The sequence below is a fragment of the Seriola aureovittata genome, chromosome 21, assembly GCF_021018895.1.
Source record: "Seriola aureovittata isolate HTS-2021-v1 ecotype China chromosome 21, ASM2101889v1, whole genome shotgun sequence".
NCBI lineage: Eukaryota > Metazoa > Chordata > Actinopteri > Carangiformes > Carangidae > Seriola > Seriola aureovittata.
In genome coordinates, this window is record NC_079384.1 from 21,824,905 (window position 1) to 21,830,904 (window position 6,000).

Below are 6,000 nucleotides of genomic sequence, written 5' to 3' on the forward strand. Positions count from 1 at the left end.
AGAGAGGACAGGAAATGGGGAGTGACATGCAGTAAAGGGCCGTCTGATACGGGATTTGAACCGGGGCCGACTGCAGCGAGGACTGTAGCCTCTGCATATGGGGCACCTGCTCAACCACTCGATGCCCCAGACCCAGCATTTCTTACCAGCTTGTCCAGTCTCTTTGTGTTCATGTCTGCCCCAGCAGACTGCAGCATAAAAAGTACACTGGCCACCATATTGTTCAGCCCGAATAAGTATAAAACTGCCTGGAACCCAAAATACAAGGAAAATGACAAAAGGCACTACAAGAATGTAAAAATCTTTAGTGACAGTTCAAGGATGTATGATATGTAAAATTTTTTCAAGGTAGAACAATGTAAAACAATAAACTGTAAGACAGTCAACAAAAATGACTTGGTGCTGGATGCTGAGATGATATTACTATTGTTTGTTCAAATTCATTTTTTTCTCATTTTTGTTTGTTCCATCTGAGAATTGTGTTGTTTTATGTGTTTATGTTTGAGTCATCATATACATTCATACAGCTAGTAATTGAAAAGAGATCACCATAGGACTTTAATTTAAAATGCTATTTAATTTTGATTTTTGATTAGTTGTCTCTTCTGCTTGCTCTGAAGCTGCATGACATTTATAAGAGGCTGATTTGCTCTGTGTTAGGCAGTCCAACCAAACATTGTGTCTTCATTCAACAATTTCCAAGTTTTAGGTTCTTCTTTTATCCTCATCAGGTGCACACACGTCAGTCAGTCAGTCAGTCAGTCAGTCAGTCAGTCAGTCAGTCCACTGGCTCCCTCAGAGGACTCCTGAAGGCTCAGGTCTGAGAGCACGTGCTCTGTCGGACAGCTTTGAGTTGGGGAGACCTCAGCGACTTCACTTGTGACGTCAACCCTTGACTCACGAATTATTTAATTACTAAAATGACATCAAAACAATAAAATATTCAAATTATATTCATTTTCATTATCATTGACTATTGCAGGAGGAGCTACGGGACACTTCAATAAATGCCAATCACAGCCGTTCCTCTAATCAATAACAGACATTTTAATGAGCCAAGAATTCAGTAGGAAACTTTCCTCCAAAGACTGCTCAGCTCACAGACCACGATTTGATTTGATATCTGATTTAATTAATATTTCTGATTTCATTAGAATTTTTTTTTTGTTTTCAATTGTTGATTTGGATTTTTATTTCATACCATTCTGATTTTTTATTAGATTAGATTTCTGAGTAGATGTGATTTTTGATTTGATTTGATTTGATTTGATTTGATTTGATTTGATTTGATTTGATTTGATTTGATTTGATCTGCCGCCGGATGCGGTGGCACGCACCGGAAGCTGAGGCTGGTGGATCGTTTGAGGTATTTGCTCCTGTCATAATTACTATGACCACTAGATTTCTCCTAGCAACAAAACTGAACTATGGGTCATAATAAGCTGCTGATCAGAACACCTGTGAGCTTGTTTTTTACAGGAGGACAGTCTCGAAATGCATGTAACACTGCCAGACAATGTGAAATAAGATATTTTCTATCTTGAAGATGACTTAAGTAAAAACAACCTAAAACTGTAAGATTTCTAATATGGTGGATATGATTAGGCTACAGCGTACATGTGTAAAAATCTATTCAAATAAAAAATTGAACCTAATAAAATCTAATCTCAAATCAAATTAAATCAAAAATCTAATCACATCTAATCAAAAATCTAATCAAAAAGGGAAACCATAGATGTTTATTCTATAGATGTTTATTTTTCTGCTGTGGTAAATGAATTTCCCAGTTGTGGGATTAATAAAGTTAATCTAATCTAATCTAATCTAATCTAATCTAATCTAATCTAATCTAATCTAATCTAATCTAAATCTAACAAAAACCAATCAAATAAAAAAAATCAAAAACTGAAAATAAAATCAAATCTCAAATGAAAAGAAAATAAAAATCTATCCAAAAATGAAAAATAAAATAAAATCAAAGAGAAAAATATAAACTAAAGAGGATAAAAAATCTAATCACAAATCAAATCAAATCAAATCAAATCAAATCAAATCAAATCAAAAATCTATTCAAATCAAAACAAAATTCAAATCCAAGCAACAGAATGGGATGTAGGATGCAGAAAGCTAAAAACAGAAGGCAGGAAGGTTTAGCTGACGCACTAGTGGCGCTGCAACATCCACTGTGCAGCGTTGATGCAGAAGGAAACTTACCTGCGACCTCATGATTTGAGGTTGTGTGGCAGCCAGTGGCACAGATACAAGGGAGAATGATTTCCACTAAACATTAGAAAATCTAGCTTCTCATTTTCGATACATGTTTGCTGCACAATGCTAATGATAGAAGTGCTACTTTGTTGTGCATGTGTGTGACATTTCAACTCACACTCACAGACTGAATATAAAAAGCTCACACTTTGTAAAAAGCCAAAGGCCTTTTTCAGTGCAGACATTTTGACTTGTCAGAGTAGGAATGTCAGTAATGTCAGTGTGACAGTGAGACAACATTCACTCTTATTTACGTATCAAAATGTGTAAAAACAAAAAAGCCTGATCAGGTGTGTGGTTGTATTACAGATGTTGGTCTGGATGCTCTGCAGCTGTTTCAGCAGTAAATGTCTGAGCTGTTCATTAGAGGAGTTGAACTTATGAACTGAGGAAAAGAACAAACAAGCTGATTACTGTGTGGAACCATTTATCTCTTTAGGTCTTATTCTAAAAGCCTGTGAGACAGAAGCAACTTCAGGCCCCTCTGCATCACTACTTTATAATCTAATATCACACACGCACGCACTAACAACAACAACAACAACAACAACAACATCAACAGCAACCTTATCTTAAATGTTTCCTGATGTGAACAGAGAAACAGAGAAGTGTGCAGGAAGTGGTCTGAGATTTCTTTTCTCTCCATCGGCTTCATTCAGTCGTGGAAAGAAAAAGCTGAGTTACTGTGTGTGTGTGTGTGTGCGCGCGTATGCGTGTGTGTGCATATGCGTGTGCATGTGCGTGTGTGTGTTCATTGATGGTCATTGCCCTTGGTGTAGCACCAACACACAGCTCTGCTCTCTGAAGGTTTCCATGGTAATAAGAAGAAACAGAGACAATGATGGAGCTGTTGAAGCGTACAAACACATGCTGTTTGACCGTGTGTGTTGTCCCACTTGTTTGTTGATCCGTAGAAAGCGTGTCTGAAGAATGGATCCCGCTCTATTACTCTTCACGGGCGCGATCCCACTACTGAGCGGCACGTGGGCTTTGACCTGCTCCGTTTCCGACCTGGGCCGGTGCACCAGGACCGCCATGTTGATACTGACCTTAGTGCGGACACCCGATCGGCACAGTTCGGAGCTCCTGAGCTCAAACGACCCACCAGCCTCAGCATCCTGGTGCCTTGCATTACAGGCGCGCGCCACCGCATCCGGCGGCAAATCAAATAAAAAAATCACATCTAATCATAAATCAAATCTAATAAAAAAAATCAGAATGGCATGAAATAAAAATCCAAATCAACAATTGAAAACAAAAAAAAAAAATCTGATTTAATCAAAAATGAATTCAAATGAAATCAGATACATTAATTAAATCAGATATCAAATCAAATCGTGGTCTGTGAGCTGAGCAGGAAATCATCCAGGAAGAAACAACATTCACACATGAACCACAGTAACATTTCTCACACTGACATTCCGTCCACAGATTGACTGTATACTGGAACGTGTGCACACTGCATGCACTGACAGGAACGTTAGTGTTTCCTGAAACACAAAGTGACAGACTTTGGGATGCTGTATGATGAATGTAGCAGCTGTGTTCATATGTGGGCTGAGCTCAGCTAATATTGAACTGTATAATTTTGTCTTTGGAGGAAAGTTTCCTGCTGAATTCTTGGCTCATTAAAATGTCTGTTATTGATTAGAGGAGCGGCTGTGATTGACATTATAAGTGTCCTGCAGCTCCTCCTGCTGCCGCGTGAGTCGGTGACGCGCTTAGCACCGAGCACGAGCTTGAAACTCGTGGCTTAATGAAAGCTCGGCCTTCAAGCGTCTGAGAAGCGTTTCAGCGTTGGCTGTCCCCTATAGATGGGGTGTCAGACGCGATACGGACCAGAGACTTCAGGAGTCCTGTGTGGGAGCTTGCGGCGGGAAGCCCGTCAGGAGCACCGGGACGTTTCCCGGGACATTTCCCGGTGCTTCTAACGGGCTGCTTTGGCCTCCTCGTGCTCAGTGCTCAGGTCTCACCGACTCAAAGCTGTCTGACAGAGCACGCGCTCTCACACAGAAGCACACAAACACGCCGCGGAGGAAGAACACTTGCAGGTCAATAATACAACCATGACTGTGACACCCCCGTTCACAATATCAAACATTTCTAAAACTAGTATGTGACGGGAAGAGGATTAATTGTTTTTAGCGTCACATCAGTTCAGACATTTGCTCTTTAGCTTCATGAAAACATTCTTATCTGAACTTTTTTATTCTTCACTTTCATTTTATGTAGATCCACTTGATAAAGAAAAGGGAGCTTTATTTAAGAGACTTTAGTATTTGTACGATGTGGCTGCTTTATCAAACTGCAAATCATGAGCTGAGCTTGGGGAAGGGTCTCAGAACTGATCCAGACCAGCGCCTTCAGGAGTCCTCTGAGGGAGCCACTGACATGACGTCACCATTCAATAGAAGGTTAAACTATGTTTTCATATGTGTAAAAAAATGCATGGTAGTTTTTAGTTGCTGGGAAGGTGACCTTTAGAGATACAACATTTTCATCCACCAACAGGGAGCTGACTTTTCAATTGTGTACTATTCCTTTAAACATAATATAATTTATGATTTATTTAGTTTTTTTTTTTTAAAAAACAATTTTCATTTGTTAAAGATCATTTAATTTTTGTGTCATGTTTGAATAATAGTTACTAATGCATAGGCTCTTTTTTGTGTCATTGTTCAGTAACATCTGACCATCAGGGGGCGCCACTTGACTTGACTTGATACAGTCACTGAGCACTTTCTTAGCAATGTCTACACCTGCTTATTGAAGCCATTAACCAGTCAGCCAATCATGTGGCAGCAGTGCAGTGTATAAAATCCTGCAGATACAGGTCAGGAGCTTCAGTTAATGTTTACATCAAACATCAGAATGTGAAAAAAAAGAGAACTCAGGGACTCTGACTGTGACAGGAATGTTGGTATTTAAACGCTGGTTTGAGTGTTTCTCAAACTGCTGATCTCCTGAGATTTTCACATACAGCAGTCTCTAGTGATTTAAGTCAGAATGGAGCTAAAAACAGAAACCATCCAGTGAGCAGCAGCCCTGTGTTGATGAGAGAGGTCAGAGGAGAATGGCCATTTGGAGCTGACAGAAAGACTATGGTCACTCAGATAACCATGTCGGTTCAAGAAGTTAACTTAAGTTTGATCAATACGCAGCTCATCTCTTGTGAATGTCACTGTCATCCTGCCACTGTATAGAAGCATGTGGCAAACAACATACAGCATAAATAAAAAGAAAAGAGAGGATATATAAGCTGAAAATAACTGGAACTCCTCACACACAAAACTCAAGTTGAAACAGTTTTCAAAGAGGGATCAGGCAGGTAACTTTCATTTTAAGTATCTTCTCTTTTTTTTATTGACGTGCCTTTCTTTAGGCTTTTTTTATGGTAATTTTTGTCAAGGTCTTATTACCAACTGGGCATTGTATCATTCGTATTTTTTTGTTGTTTCGGCTTAGATGGATCCTACTTTGTTACAGTGGTTTGTTTTCTTTCAGAAGGGCCTGTGTCAGAATTTAGTTTTAAGATCTTGATTAGTGGTTGCTCATTTGGCGGCCGCATGGTGTATAAAGTTCAGCCAAACTCCTGACATGGGCTTCTAGGAAAATAATGACACTTCATCAACAGCTGTGTGCACTGTATGTGATGGAGTGTGACAGGTTACATACAAAATGCATAGAAGGTGGAAGATGGGGGGGGGCAATAGAGGCCCAACAGCAGATCTT